This window comes from Crocodylus porosus, unplaced genomic scaffold (genome assembly GCF_001723895.1).
Source record: "Crocodylus porosus isolate Cpor-Errol unplaced genomic scaffold, CroPor_comp1, whole genome shotgun sequence".
Classification (NCBI taxonomy): Eukaryota; Metazoa; Chordata; order Crocodylia; family Crocodylidae; genus Crocodylus; species Crocodylus porosus.
In genome coordinates, this window is record NW_017728943.1 from 121,617,652 (window position 1) to 121,634,597 (window position 16,946).

Consider the following 16,946-nt stretch of genomic DNA (forward strand, 5'->3'; position numbering starts at 1 on the left):
TTTTTGCTTTGCTTGGTTGTAGTGGAAGAATACCTCAGGCTCTAACACAAAGCACATGCTTGCTAGGATACCTGGCTTTAGGCCCTGCTCTTGTAAAGACTCATGCAGGTGCTAAATTGCCATCTCTAAGATTACTCACGGCAAAATGAAATCCCTGCATAAGTCTTTCTGGAGTCACAGCCCTACTTTTACACTATTTACTATTAAATAGTGGCTTACACTAGTTAACAATAACCACAAAATGCTACATGAGCTATTACAAATTCTCCCCTCAGCTGTATCACAAATGCAAAACAATTGAATTATCCTAGATACTGATTTGTGGTAACCCTGAGAATGTTTACTAGCAAACATTCAGTGTAATGCAGAAATGAAAAATAACATACATTTTTAGTAATTGCTAAAAATTTAAAATACATTTCCCAACTGTATGACATTGTGCCATACATTCTCAACCGAGGAAAAAAAGGCAAAACATACTATACTTGTTTGAGTAGGCAAAACAATAGATTTGTCACGAGGGTAATCATCTATAAAAAAATCTACTATTATCAACTCCTTGAATATCTGAAAAGCGATTCATTTCTGCCTGGGCTAATAATGAACTTGTTTCTTCTATTCATCATCTTCAGTTACTTTCTCTCTTGAGAGTCATTTATCACTAACTACTGAACCCAAGAAATAAAAAATAGGCAACATTTCGTTTTGAAATAACGGCTTAGAAGACTATTAAATCAAGAGGAAAAAATGGATTTTTAAGATATATGTTGGAAATTCTCTGCAACAGCTGTAGGTTTTCCACAGGGGATCTGCACAAGCAATTTAGTTATGGTTTTGGTGAAAGTGAGTTCACTCTATGACAGCATCAAGTGGTGCACTGCAAATTGTTTTTTTTTCCCAGAGAAAACTCATAATAAAAAGAGTGAAATCACAGAGGCAATGAGACTAGTGACACCATAAAGAGCAATTCATATGGCATGAATTCTTCTGGGAATATGCTTAAGAACATCTTAAATCTACAGCCAACATTAACAAAAGATAAGTATCATGTATACGAGTATTGATGTGAGATGCTTTGGCCTTAGAAATTCTTATGCATATGCATAAGCTTAAACTTAAGTATGCTAAGGCCACTACTCAGGACCAGTGACTGCTCATTGTCACTTCATAACTTCAGAATGAGGAACTATGGGGTAAACATTCCCTGTGCTCCCAATTGTCCCTATCAACACAACTTGTAGAGGAGCTCCAGGATGACAGAAATCATTCCAGGGCCTATTCGTCTCCTTTAGATGCTGGCTACACATCAGGAAGTCCCTTTGCAAAGGAGGGAAGTGGTTCTCGCTGCCTTCCTATTGTTCCTCATTGCGCTGCAGAAGGAAGGTGAAAACAGATATTCCTATAGAAGAAAGGAGACAACAGTAATGGAGGAGGCAGCTATGAGGGGGATCTTCCCAATTTAAATAATGCTTTTTCTCCCCTCAGGTGCTGATGCCACTCTCTGGTGGGAAGGCTTTAAGCTCCCCCCCACCCAGGCTCCTCAGCTGTACACTAGCACCTTTCAGTTCAGGGTTTCTCTCTGATGAGTCCCCATTTTACCAGACCGGTCCAAACCCAGGTGAAGGCAAGCGTGGGAACTTTCCCTTTGCTTTTTTACCAGAGAATGGGAATAGAATGGAAAAATACTCCCAAGTTTTCTCTTTATCTTATCCTTTGGTTAGCATCTTGCTTGCTTAGCATTAAGCAGCAGCTTGATGAGCCAATGCCAGGTCACCGACTTTTCTCAGATTACTGCTTTAGCACCTGTAACAGGGATAGTTCAGGAAACATGCAAGAAGTAAGACTTCCTCAGGTTGGGCATTGGGCACTTGATGCCTGAATGCTTGTCCAAACACTCTCCCAAGTACACAGTTGACGCAGTAAAGGCAAGGGTGGGCAAAATATGGCCAGATCCGGCCCACTAAATGATCTCATCTGGTTTGTAGCGGATCCCTTGTCCCAGCCTGGGCCATGGCATGTAGCCAGTCCCACTGCTCCCTGGTGTGCAGGTGCTGCCTGGGGTGGCTCATGTTATCCCTGCACATGGCTCTTGGGCATGCTGACAGCTGTAGTCTGAGGGGCTGGGCAGTGGTGTGACATAGGGGCCTGGCTTCCCTGCAGCCACCACTTGGAGACAGGTGCCTCCCACCCCCCACGCCCTCCACCCACTGCTACCACCAGCACACCTAGCCCCACTGGCAGGGCACTCTGGGCCTATCTGACCCACACCCAGCAGTACTAAAATATATGCGCAGGTGGGGTCTTGCTGGAGACTGGCAGGGCGCACTGGACTGGGTGGATGGGATGGGGCCACAGGTGGATGGGGAGCAGCATCTAGGAGTGCAGTGGGTGGTTGGGGCCAAGGCTGAGACCATGGGGCAATGACAGCGTGGGGCTGGGGCCGAGGGCAGAGTCATGATCTGCTCCCAGCACATACCTGTGACAGGTAGCAGGTCCCTATGAAACTGCTGCCTGTTGCAGCGTTTTGCGGGGAGTGGATCGCAGCTATGCCATAGGCCCCAGTCCCTAGCCCCACGCTGTCATCACCCTGCAGTCCCAGTCCCTGCCCGCCTGCTCCCGCCAGCTAAGATTACTTGGCATCTCCCTGGGCCACCGCCCCTGGCCTCCAGCCCTCAAGAGCTCAGAAAAACTCCTACAGTGGCCCTTCAGCCCAAATAATTGTCTTTTATGATAAAAGAGATCATAAAAAAAAATTGTCTATTTTAGCACCTTCATATAGCTGGTTTGATGGCAATGCATATGTTTTTGCAAGGTTATTGCTTTGGTATCTGATCTCCAGTTTCTTCAGTCAATATCACTGGCAAATGCTTCACAATGGCTGAAGAGCTCTAGCTTGCCAGTCCTATTTCCAGGATCTGACCTCTGAGAGGCATTGCTCTGCACCTCTTGTTTTCTGGGAGTGATGTTCAGGTATGTGCTTGTATGACATTAGTGTTTCAGTTTCTGATTCACTGGGTGCAAAGTTATGTGCAGTGTCTTGCTCTAACTTGCTGGGCTGCAGCAAATGCATAAGCTTTGGGAGGTTACTCATTCAGTATTTCTAGTTTGTCAGGCTGATGTCAAGGCACAGACTTCTGTGAGTTGCCAGGCTAGACAGTTTTAGCATTCTGTGCTGCTAACTAAGAGACAGCCTGCTGTGCAAGTTACTGGCTTAATATCAGTATGTACTGGCCTCGGTGTGCTTTACTACTCCATCCAGGAAGAGCACAGACCATCTGCAGATGCCTCCTCAGCCTGTCAAAGGGTGTTTGTGCCCGATAGCTTGCTAAGAAGAATTTTTCCAACTTTTTGAGCTGGTCTAATAAAAGATATTGGATTTACCCAAAGAATCTTGCCTACCTATGTCCTTAGACCAACACGGCTACAACCTACGCCCCGGCTTAATATCACTAATTTGCTGGGTTCTAAATATGGATCTCTGTTTCATAGTTTCATAGTTGGTAGGGTTGGAAGGAACCTGAGCAGATCATCAAGTCTGACAGACAGGAAAGAGTACTGGGGTCAGATGGTCATCTGACGGCTGGCAAGGTGTCTATCTAGCCTCCTCTTAAAGACCCCCAGGGTAGGAGCGAGCACCACTTCCCTTGGAAGTTGGTTCCAGATCCTAGCTGCCCTGACTGTGAAGTAGCGCCTCCTAATATCCAATCTGCTCCCTGCCAGCTTATGGCCGTTGTTACTTGTCACTCTGGGTAGTGCTCAGGGGAACAGGGACTCCCATTGCCCGCTGGTCTCCCATGGCTAGTTTATAGACGACCACCAGATCCCCTCTCAGCCTTTTCTGGTGGAGGCTGAACAGATTCAGATCCCGTAGCCTCTCCTCGTAGGGCCTGCTGCCCCCTGATCATGCGAGTGGCCCTCCTCTGGACCCTCTTGATGCTGTCCACACCCCTCCTGAAGTGTGGTGCCCAGAACTGGATGCAGTACTCCAGCTGGAGAACTTCTTTTACTAGTATCTCTTACTGAGTGGGCAGATGTAACCTAAGCACAGGTAGGAAGACAACCAAGCAAGGGTTTAAGCCTACTTTTGAAATCTGGAAGGGGGATTTTGTTTGGTTGTTTAGATTCTTTTAAAATAACACCAAAACCAAACAAACAAAGCCTCCCCCCCCAAAAAAACCACACTCCTCCCCCCCCAAACCCCCAAACCTCAGTCTTTACTGACAGCCCCTTAGGTATCCTGCCATAGTTAATTTCCTCTGTGTATGAAGTCCACTGGCTCATTGCTTTACCAAAAAAGGGAGTTTATAAGAGCAAATTCCCACCTCAGATCCCTACAAACTGAGAGCTGGACTGTGAGGGGGTGGAGGAGGTGAAAGGGAAACAGGAGCAGGAAGGGTCTTGATGTCTGACATTAATGGCTTCACATCAAGCCACCAGCTCAGATATCATTTTTGCTCACTGAGTAATTTACTGGCTTTTGATTGGTGAATGCAGTTCTGCACAAGAGCCAGGTTAGCCATCAGTGACAACCCAGAGGTAATCAGAGCTGTTCACAGAATTATGCTGAGATGGATAATGACATAGATCCTCTGCCTGATATGGCTGGCAGCTGGAAAGAACAAGGCAGGAAACAAGGGTCTGTGAGTTCCTCTCTTTTGGCTTGTGTGATCCTTTTTCACCCTGATGGAGTAGACTTGGCAGGCAAAAGCAGCTCAAAAACTTAGATTTATGTTACACAGAGCAATTTTTTTGTTGATGTCAGTTTTCTGCATTGATTTTTCTCCCATGCAGTTTCCAAGTTTAAACTGGGTAGAACTGCATTGATCAAACAAAGCTGATGTAATTGGTCTTTTCCGGTGAATCAGAGACAGGCGGAAAATGGTGCCTGTCACTACTATTTTTTTTTTTTTTTTTTTTTTAAGAAATTCTCTTGGAGCAAATTCCCATCTGGGTTGGTATAAAGATATTTCCAGGAATCCCATTTACCTTCAAGGGGCACAGTAGAACTGATACTGAAGAGTGTCTCTACAAGTAACTCCCACTCTGGCTACCATGAGCTGACTAGCCACTCTCATAACTGGAAAGAACCAACTATATCCCATAGGTCTAATGCTGCTAACGGCTTTTTTGTTAGTAGCAGGGGCCATGCTTTATAGTAGGTGAAACTTAATTATATTCTGATACCTACCTGTGCCTGGATTCAGCCCCTGCTGAAGTAATTTGCATCATAATTTACTGTGCGGAATAGTAACAACCAAACACTTATCTCTGGATGGCTATGGATTTGTTACTGTATTAATGGGAGCCATGTAAGCAGACAGTGTCCTTTCCCAAGAGGCACCCTAGTTGGGGGTTAGAAGGAGCATCTACATGTTCAAGTAATACGAAGCAATAAACTCTGGAGTTTATTGCTTTGGAGTTGATTGCTCCTGGGAGCGGTTTGAATGTGCACCCAGGACTGCAGCACACTGAGCTGTGTTGGAGCAGCGGCAGCTTGCAGGGGACCCTGGGGGTCAGACTGCCAGCCTGGGGTTGCTCCCCGCAGCTCAGTGTGCTGCAGAGGTGCTGGCTGGGGCACAAGGGTGCTTCAGTGTGGGGCTAGCTGGAAGGCAGCCCCTGCACTGAAGCACTCTTGTGCCCCAGCCAACCCCCCCCAGTGTCTACACATGCTGAGTAATAAAAAACTGCACAGCAAGATACTACTTGTATTTACAAGTACTATCCTGCTGCCAAGTTAATTAATTTGCTCCAGCCTAACTGCCCTGCATGTGTAGATGCAAGACATTTACTGCAGAGCCAGTTAATCAACTTTGCTGTAAATGTCTCTGTAGACATGCCCAGAATGTCTTGATTGCTTACTGCCATGTCAGGAACGATTCAAATTGGAACAGGGACATAGTAAAGCTAGCTAGGAAGAAAGGAGAATGGAAACCTCTCTTACGAGAGAACTAAATGAGTTTGGCTTGTTTAGCCTGGCAAAACAAAGGCTGAAAGGGGATACAGTTCTATCTTCAAGTACAGTGTTCTCCAAAGTGGGGTGCACGCACCCCAGGGGGTGCGCAAGATGATCCATTGGGATGCGGGAGAAAATATTAGAACTTCTATTTAGATGTATATTTATATAAATATACATATATTGGGGGTGCGTGCTCAAAATTTTTTTTACTGATAGGAGTGCGAGATCAAAAAAGTTTGGAGATCACTGTTTAAGTACACAAGGGGAAGAAATACTAGGGAGGAAAAAATACCCTATCAGCTAAAGGACAATATTGGCCCCCAAACACTTATATATAAACTGATAAATTCAGGCTGGAAGAAATGTGTTAATCTGAACAGTGACATTCTACAACATACTTCCAGTAGGGCTTAGAGTGACAAAATGTTAATTACTTTTAAATATGGCTTGATCAGCTCATTGAAGTGATTATATTGCAGGCTACCTACAAAAGACTGGACCTGACAAACCAGGAAGTCTCTTTCAGTTCTGTGTTTCTTCTGCAATTGTGGACCTGACATGTGAAAAATTACCATTGACAGAGAAGTATATATAGCTATCCTTAAAAGACGTTAAAATGACAGAAAGGTAGTATACCTTCACACTACATATGCAACCATCCAGTTTAATTTTAAAACATTCCAATGATAAGGTAATGTCTGAAACACATTCGCAGTAATGCCAAACAGTGTTGAAAAGGGGCCACCTCTTCCATAGTCACAGACATCTTTCAAAATGTTCCTGAGTAGGAAGAAATCCACTGGGTCTTATTTGCCAATGGAGCTTCATGAGAGACAAAGTGAGGAGTGCAGTAAACCTGCAATTCTTTTTGCTAATGAGCACAGTTAGATTATTGTGTGACAGGGAGTCTATGCACTGGGAATATCACCCCTAAACATTTCAGCCTCTCTGGAATTTGCTTCTGTGAGATAAGACCTAATGAATACAATGCTCCAATTGTCTAACCTATTGTGAAAGGGCAGGCGCATGAACAACTCAGTGTAAATACGAAAGAACAATGGCTCCAGAGACCTGCTGACAGGTGCAGAAATGACAGAGGTTGAAATGCCATTTCCAATCACAGCCCTGTAGTTAAAGGCCAGGTACGTAGACCAATTCTATAATATTGTGAAGTTGTTCTCTTGCTGCTGACAGGAGTGTGAGTGACATTGATGAATCACCTGTATTAAAACATGTGATTAAAAAAATGCAGCTATCCATAGGAATGGCCAACAGAGGACTGAGGAGAAACAAAAGGACCCCCTTTTGCTCCACACACAACTGACAGGAATTAGAAATTAGTGATACCAGTGGCTGGGAGATAAGAACATAATGTAACAGCATGTTTGATTGTGAGTTATAAAACTCTAAACTTTATGTATACCTTCAACATAGATGATGAAGTAAACTACATTTTAAACCTCCAACGCCTCATATTTCACTTCCCATTTATGCTGTTTCATATTTGGAGGATGAACCAAAACCTCCTTATTTTAAGAGTGTGGTGATTATGTCTTGTTTGATACTAAAAGTAGACTCTGTTTTTCATTCCTTTAGGAACACTAATGGGACTTCACCTTCCTGCAGCGGTCAGGCTGTGGATGGACAAAACAATTTTACCATTTTAAAGGGGGACTTGCTGCTTATGAACGTGCTTCAGTTGATCCAGGGTAACTGTTTCATCTGTCTGGCCCTATGCTTCTGTAAAACTAGAGATGCATACATTGCAACATAACAGCTGCTAAATTACTGCAGTTTATTGAAGAGAAGAGTGGGCAGTCGAGCAGATAGAATAAAACAGCTCAAACCCTGTCAGTCCCTATCAAACAACTGATACATTGTTTCATCTGTCCATGTCCTCAGGGTTTGTGGTGGAGGGATCAAGCAGAAAGCAGTCACCATAAGGAAGCTATCAAAGTTCATACATGTCTGTGCAGCTTCTGAAAGCTCCACTCCAGTAGCTGTGCTGGCAAGACACATAGCGCACCCTCAGCACCAGCCACTCACAGGACAGAGGTACCAAGCAGAAAGTGCAGGTATGTGTTCACATGCTCTGTCTTAGATACCAGGTAGTGGCAGAAGCCTCCTTTCACTCACAGAGTTTACATTACACTGCCAGGAGGATGAAGGGGAGCTGGGAGCGGAAAGTGTGCACACTCACTGAACTTGAGTTCTCCTGGCAAAACTAGAGTGTAGAACCAGACTGCAGGCTGCTTCATCATAGAAAATGAGGGTCAGAAGGGATCTCAGGAGGTCATTTATCCAACCCCCTGCTCAAAGCAGGACCATTCCCAACTAGAGTATCCCAGCCAAGGCTTTGTCTAGCTGGGTCTTAAAAAACTCCAAGGATGGAGATTCCACATCCACCTCTCTGGGTAGCCTGTTCCAGTGTTTAATTACCCTCCTTGTGAGAAATATTTTCCTTATATCTAACCTAAACTTCCCTTGCTGCAACTTGAGACCATTGCTCCTTATTCTGCCATCTGCCACCACTGAGAACAGTCCAGCTCCATCCTCTTTGGAACCTCCTCAGAAGTCACGTGCTCCATCCCCCTAAGCATTTCTGTTGCCCTCTGCTGGAGGCTCTCTAATTTGTCTACATCCTTCCTGTAGTGGTGGGGTCAAAACTGGACACGGTACTCCAGATGTGGCCTCACTATGCTGAATAGAGGGGAAGAATCATTTCCCTCCATCTGCTGGCAATGCTCCTATCATGGACACTCCGTATTTCAGCCAGTAATAAAGAACAGAGACTTACCCTCACCCAAACTTGAGACGAGCACCCTATATATTGAAAGAGAAAGACTGACAGGATGTCAACTGATAATTAGGATATTTGGAATACACCTGTGGACATCAGCTCTGTCATTCACCACCTACAGCTTAAGGAAATTCATTCTTGCCTCCTGCAGCAGCTGCTACTGTTTGGATTGTGAATAGTAATAAGCCATATGGTGCTGAACAGAAAAAAAAATTCAGTCTCACATGGACAAATATTATCATTGCAAAGCATAAACACATCAATATACATGTCTTTTTCTGAAGAAGTATACATCTTTCAACTGAACTTTAAGAAAATTTCCCTCTTCCAGATGAACAAATTGCCTATCAGGCTTGCAATGAAATATTCAGAAATTGAAAGAATTACTAGGGACCAAATTAATGACTGACAGCCATGAACAGTACTGCTTTTGTCAGCTCTCAAGCCCCACTGTAGCAGGACAAAAAAGCAGCGTAAAAATACAAAAGTAGTAAAAAGGCAGTAAACAGATGATAAAAGAAGGTTCTCTCTAATAGCAGTATGTGGACTCCCATTTAACAATCTCTGCCATAAAGCAACTTGGCTTACAGTCTCATTCACTGCCAAGAAAGCAAGAGGAACACCTGGAAATGGATCACACGTTTGTGTCTGTGCCTAAGTACACCAACAGGCCAATATCAACCAAAACGTAGGTAGCAACTGGGTTATGGGAAAAGGGCTTGCAATGAGAGGTCCTGAAGTCACACACCAGCAACTCTTCCAGAAAGCAATAGTGGCCATCACTTCCAGAAGTTCCTTAGCATTTACATTTAGCAGGATCAAGCCCAGAGAGTTATGGAGGAAGGGAACCATTGTGTTTGCTTCATGAGTTCTCTGCGCAAAAAACCTTGCCTTTCCTCTTTAACTCTGGGGTACTGTGAGCTTCTCATCCTTGCAGTGCAATATTATTTTGACTTTGATCTATGAGTTCTGTAATACTTTACAGGACTCTATATTAACACCTATCAGCATTTTCATAATACTATCAGTAAGGCAGATCTTTTTTACTTTCCCACTTTAATTAAAAAGGGAGGGATGATCCTTTTCCATTGTTCATTATCCGTCTGAAGTCAACACTCATGAGTTATTTGATTTTTTTTTCAATGGGAGTTTTCTTGAACCATATCCCAGTACTGATGCCACAGTTAAAGAACAGACATCGACAGCAACTACCTGCCCATCCTACCATTGTCCAGCTTTTACTCCAGGGAACTCTTGGAGGAACAAAAATTGTTTTTATAAGAAGGAATCTCTCTTTTTTTCATACCGCTGATCCTGACTGGCAGCCCAACAGTTTTCCGAACTTACAAAAGTTTTATTAGTAGGATGTACTGGTAGCTGCTTTTGAGGTGAATGAAACACTTAAGCAAAAAAGAGTATAGGGCACTTTCTTGAGCCCAAAAGTTAGATCATTGTCATCCAGTGAATAAAGATAGTGATGTTTTCATATGAATAAATGTTTCTTAGTGAATTATTGATTAGAGGCTACCATTAGTGGCATAAAAAAGCCGAGTTGGTACTTGGGGCAAACCTGGTGGGGAAGGAGGAGCTGGGGATGCAGTTGCGAGGAGGTAGTAGGAGAAAAGTGTGTGGCTTCTGAGGGTGGGGAGAGGGGCATAGGAGTCTTACCCATGCTGGGAACTCCTAAACAGTCCCTGGTTGAGGGCTGCTGCTGCTTCCACCTCTGTACTCTCTCCTGACCTTGGTTGTTGCTCTTAAAGCAGCAGCAGCTGTGCTGGCGAAGACCTGGCACAATCACTGAGTGTGAGTTGGAGCTATGTAACAGACATAAAGTAGCAGGGGAGGGTCGCCAGACTGCTTAAACAGCCTGGTGTGACCTAAGTAATCAGGGAATTACATTTACATCTCAAAACCGAAGACTGGGATACCCGAGAAGAGACAGAATACTAAATCCATGGGAGTTGTGTGGGGCTGGGGCTACCCTTGCAGTCCATTACAGCCCACCAAAACTCATAAAGTGGTCCTCTAGCTGAGATAATTGTCCACCCCTGACTTACACACACACACACACACACGTGCGCACGCACACGTACATGCACATGCACACACACCTTTTACTAGCTGAATTCCACAGAATACTTCCTAATGTGGTTTAAGCTATTTGACATTTAGATTCAGCCAGGTCAATCCATATAGAAGGCAAGAGTAGGAAAACTCAATGGGAAAATGTGCAGGAAGACATGCAAACACTGCAAATGCACTCTTCTTTCAGGTTTCCCCTTGTGCAGTACTTGCCTTAACTCTGTGTTAAACTCCTTTTGCCCCCACATATACATGAAAGGTTTACCCAGACCTCAAACCATGGATCCGGGGCTCGTAAGCAGCCCAGAAACTTCACAACCACCACCCCAGCAAGCATTTGGAGAGGACAGAAAATGAGCAGAAACATAGCTTCCTCTTACCCCATGCCACACACACACTAGCTGCACTAGCAGGATGGCTACACGGTGGAAATTGATAGGCACCCTTTTCAAGGGCAGCAATAAGTTACTTCCTCCATTTCCCACTGTAAGATGAGTGTGCCCAGAGAGGGAGTGTGGGATTCAGAGTAAGGCCAGAACAAACCATTCAATCATTTAGTTTGAACTCCTGTGCAATACAGGCCACTGGAATTTAACCCACCAGTTTCCTCTATTTTGAGTCCAATAGTTTCAGTCTGACCACAGGACATTTTCCAGAAGGGCAGCCAAATTTTCATATGAAGACATTAAGAAATGGAGAATCCTCAACTTCTTTTGGCAATTTGTCCTAGTGGCTAATAACCCTTATTTTAACAAATTTAAGCTTCTGTCTGTAGCCTCTCCAATTTTTCAACAACCTTTCAAAAAATGTCGACATGAAAGCTGGACACCATATTCCACAACTGTCTGTATGTATTCCAGTATCCAATCATTTATGTGCTACTTCTTATTCAGGGCTGCAGCTAAATGCCAGCACCTCACTTTCAATATATATGAACCTAGATTAAATGTTTCAACATTCCTCCTCTAGTGTTCCTACCATTTAAAGAGCCAATTTAAATAGATTACAGCTCTTTGTTACATCTTTGGATTCCACCTGGCAGCAATCCCTATGCATGATATATGGTGCAACTTGCCAAAAGATCCCCGCCTAGGTCTCCATAGAAAGTTTCTACAGCAAGAACAGTGACATGTCTTCTTGTCCACATGACTGGGGACACAAATAAAGCAGCAGCAATTGAGGAATTGCTCGTAGGTACCTATAGGCATGGATGAGCTCAAACGCTTTTATGAAAGGATGACTCTTGGAGAGCTGAAAATAAAGAAAGCCTGTAAATTATCTGGGCCTATCAAAAGGAATAAAACATTCACCTATGCATGCACCATTTGAAGTGAGGAGACTAGGGCATTTCCAAACAAGCAATTCTGAAGGCTTATATATATGTCTCTTAAAGGAGTTTTGTTACTTCCTGTCAACAGATTATTGTCTACATGTTGACCTGGTAAATGCCAAACAACGAATCATTGCTGAAAGTTATCTCAGTTGGAGATTGAGAGGCAGGCTTCTGCCATGCATTTACACAGTGGACAAATCAGTGCAATCTCTTTTCCCCAGAATTCCTCTACCTGTTTCTCTCCCTCTTCCACATAAATCATTTAAAGTTTGATGATATTAAGAAAATGATGGTATTAAATGTTTTAACTGGTTTAATGTTTAATTCTACAATAGCTTACCGGTTTAGAAAGTATCAGCCCTCAATAACACTGTCTTCAATTCATCTGCTTAAAAGATGCAGGACAAATAACACACACAAAAGCTACCTTGTTGGTCTCTGCCAGTATTTCTTTCTGCCTGTGGGAGACCAGCAGCTGATAGACGGTAGGCCTCTCTGCCAAGATTACAAGTGTCAGAATCAGTGTGACACATCCAGAAAGAATGCTGGTCAATCAAGCATCACATTTCACAAGGCCATCACACACCAACAACACAGTCACAAACTTAGGCTGGGCTTGGACCTAAAGAAGTATAAGCTCTGTTACTATTACAGTAATGTATGAACATCCATAAAACTGCTGTTTTCATAAAAATATGCTTACTAATTCAAGTCAGCATGATTGGAGGGATACCAATTTCTTCATAGTAGTTTGGAAATTGAACTTGTAGTTGAACAAAACTTAAATCTCAGGAAATCTGGAAATTCTTAAATCAAGTTAAAATCAGTCCAATTTGCCCAATCACAGTTCTATAGCTGAGCTAGCCTGGGTGCTAGAAATGGCATAGCCACATTAGGCTGGCACTCTGCCTGGAGTAATAAAACTTGCTTCTCAGTTTTATTTCTCCAGGCAGGGCTAATAGCATGGACAGAGAACTGAGCTAACATGACTATCTTGCTTCCTGTTCTCAAAACTAGCTGGTTCAGAGCTCTGATACCTCTACACAGGACTGCACTGTGCTGTTTATACTTGCCTCATTGAAATAGGAACCACTTCTTTTTGTGTGGTAATGTGCTCATGTGCTACCCAGAACCATAGATTACCCCCTATAACTGGGTTTCTAAGAGCTAGTGATATGGGAATAATAATTTTACGTAAGTTTTACAACATCCTACACTACCTTTCAGGAAAGGGACATAAAATTACAGTATCACAGCATTTTTTGTACATTTGAGATGTGACCTGACCCTATTGGTTAACTTAGTAGGGTTGGGATGTCCTGAATTACTTTCTCAATACTAGCCAGAGTTCAAATTCCACACACACACTGAAAATCAGGTTTCTATTTCCAGCCTGATCAGTGGCCTGGAGCCCTACAACTGAGGGCGCAGACAGAGGTGACCATTTTTGTCTGATCTAACCACAGAAAGAAGTCTATAGATGTGACAAAACACAAGTTCACAGCTGCAAAAAGCTTTTAAAAAGGGCTGATCAGGTGAAAATTTAACCATCCATTGTATGAGGTATCAGATAAAGATGTTTCAAAATGTAGCATATTCAGTAACTTGCGTCTCCTGTCGCTGTTTTCAGAATGGGAGGGGGGAAAGGGAGTGGAGGGAGTGCAGTCTGGAGTTTTTTCAGCCCCACCCTCCAGGGTGGGGTGGGTGTTTAGGAGCTGTCTTGAGATGGGGGTGCTCCACTTCACCCACCCCACACTTCAGCACCAGCCTGGGAGCCCCAAGAATGACCTCCCTCCACTGCTTTTGCCCCTCCCATTCTGAAAATGAGCACTGGCCATTGCTATGGGAGCCTGGCTGCAGGCTCATAGCCTGCAGCTTGAATACCCTCCCCCTGGAACCAACAGTGAACTTCTGTTTGCTCTGGGGCAACGTTGTAACTCAGAACGCTTTGCAGAAATTGTTCTGAATTACAACTGGGAGCTGCACTTCTGTCTGCACCCTGTGGAACCTTACAGACTTACTTCAGAGTCTGCTATACCTAACGTATGCTGCGTTTAACAAAAATGGCACTATTATAATTCCTATTGACACCATGCTGACTTGTTCATCTCATGGCAACTATCTTGGTTCTCTGCTAGGCAATGACGGATAACCTATAACAAAGTGGATTCTGGAACACTGCAGAGGTGTAACTGGCCAGTCCCACACTCTGGGCAATGGCAGCACACACTGTAGGAGCAATGGCCTAAGGCTTGCTGCTGCAGGAAACATCACTTCTATTGTCTGGCACCAACATAAATTGAGCAGTCATTTAAACTGATTTCTGGAAGCAAAAAAAGGAGGTGACATCTCCCTCCCACAGCAGTGAATCTGCATCTGCTGCTCCTACACTGTGCACTGCCACTGCTGGTCTGCCTTCCCTAGACCTACCCTCTCTTTTTCCTGAAAAGAAGGCGCAGCGTGGGGGTAGTGATAGGAAATGGAAGGGTGAAACAGCTCTTCAGCTCCATTCTACAACCCTCCACCCCCTTAAGCAGCATCTGGAGCCCATGTCCCACATTCATCTTTCCATCATTACAGTACTGGATCATAGTGAGATTTCTAGATTTCCTGAAGTGCAGGTGTTCTGTTTTCTTTCTGTGCCATTTCCTAATATTCATTTTTAAAAATAAAATTCCCCGCCTCTAAATTGCATGTTCTAAAAATGTACAGCTTCAACTACCTTTAAAAATGATCTTTATCTTAAAATGTCATTTCTTTCAAAGCAAATGATTACCAAGTTTATTCCATTCTTTTTGAGGCAGTATTTTAAAATAATAATTTCCTTTCAAGTGCAATTGTAGAAAAGATTGAAGAAACATTACATTGCTCCACATACTGACATTCTGTGAGCAGGAAATGATAGGTTTCTGAGGAGGACACAGAAGCTTGGCTTCTAAGGAGAGAAAACACCCCATGGGGTGAAAATTTTGACTACAGCTTCTCTGCAGCATTTAAGCCCAAGACTTGGTTCCACCGGTTCTCTTCTCTCCTAGCACAGCTTTTATAAAGCAAACTGTAAAGTTTACAAAATACCTAGAAATTGCTGACTTTTTAACATTGGTAGAAAAGCAACTAGGTCTACTTACTAGATTTCTGTAGTAATAACTAACAACTGTGTAAAACAAGGCCTTGCTTAGAAACAAGCTTGCACTGAAATAATAGCAAGTAGTTTACTGTGGTATTTCAGTGCAAGTAGGAGGATTTCTGAGCATGTGAGGAGCAAATGAGGAACTGTGATAATGGGTAGGTACATGGGTTCACCTATAAGAATTGTGCTACAGAATCAGGGCATGGTGGTACCACAGGTAGGCTGCTTCATTCATGAACCTACTGTTGTGAGATCGTGATCACCGTACAAATAATTTTGTACAAAATGAAAAATCTGATGTCGGAGGCTTGCTGAATACTTCTTGTTGGGCATTGATTTATAATCAACAACTCAGATTAACAAAATACCCCCATTTCTAACATGTAAGTTAGAGTCCAAAGCTGTTAATTTCTTTCTAATTAAAGAATATAATAAAAAAAAAAAATAAGAATAATAACAAAGCAAAATGTTTCTTCCGCTCATTTTGTGTTTGCATAGGCAGTTATATTTCAGTCTTCCTTTTGTCGTGAGGCTGCTCACAATCAAACTCAGCTCAAATGGCCAACAGGTATCATTAAAGAAAAGAACTCATCAGGCTATATTTAATAAAAATACCCTGCCATTTTATTCAAGGATATCAAGTAGTGATGGATTCTGAATCACAGCAGTCCTCTGAGGTACAGATAAAGTACATGTATATTACAGATAAGGAAGTTGAGGTTCAGTCAGCCATGATACCCTATTCCTTTAGTATGGGTAAAAAAGTACAGCAAAAGCTGGTCCAGTGTTATTTACCTAAGCTCACATAGTTGGTGGCAGATCTGAGACGAGAAGCCATATTTCTTGGTTGCAGGCCTCATGCTTTAACCTTCTGCCTCACTAAAACCACTGTCATTCTTAAACTACTGTGGAACCCTCCCCTTGTCAATATTTCATTTCATCGAGGCAAGTGAGCTGCTTCCAACGCTCTGGGGCGCTTACACAAGTGATCAGAAGGCACTTCTGATTGGGCTGTAACTTTTGCGCTTTACACAAAGCGCTTAAAGCTACAGCAAGTTCAGACTTCACAGACGTTTGGTGATTGTGCTTGGACTTCCAGGCGTTGGCCAAGGCTAGGAGGCAGGGGGCACTGTCACACACCTCCCAGCATAGTCTGCAAGCTCCCCAGGCTGCTGAAGAGTGCCAAGAAGGTGCTAGCTGCAGCCCCACTCCAGGGCTCCCAGCCCCGCCTCCTCCCTCTGGCCTGGGGGTGGAGCTGGCCATGTGCTGGGGCAGGCAGAGGAGACAAGCTTTGCTTGCCCTGGGCTAGAGTGAAGCCCTGTGCAAAGGTGCATGGGATGCAAGCAGGATCGCCTGAAAGTTAGCCACCGCATTGAACCCCACTGGTTCGCTAAGGCACTCTGACCTAAAGCACCTTCATCTGACAGCTGATTTAATGAGGGTTAAATTTTCGCACAATCTGCCATTCTAAAAGCGCTCTGTAGCCATTAACACTTGTTATGTTACAGTGTATAGTGTTTTCAGTGGCCTCATTGCACGAAGAAGTAATTTTTGTAAGCACCCCTATAGTTTCATAGTTTCATAGTAGCTAGAGTCGGAAGGGACCTAGGTAGATCATCTAGTCCGACCCCCTGCCTTGGCAGGA

At 43.6% G+C, this 16,946-nt stretch overlaps 1 protein-coding gene across 3 annotated transcripts in view; it reads right to left on the bottom strand.

Annotated features, from left to right (window-relative positions):
- The window catches only part of SASH1 (SAM and SH3 domain containing 1), an 825,655-nt gene that overhangs the window by 262,921 nt on the left and 545,788 nt on the right, over nt 1-16,946 (bottom strand). The window lies entirely within an intron of this gene.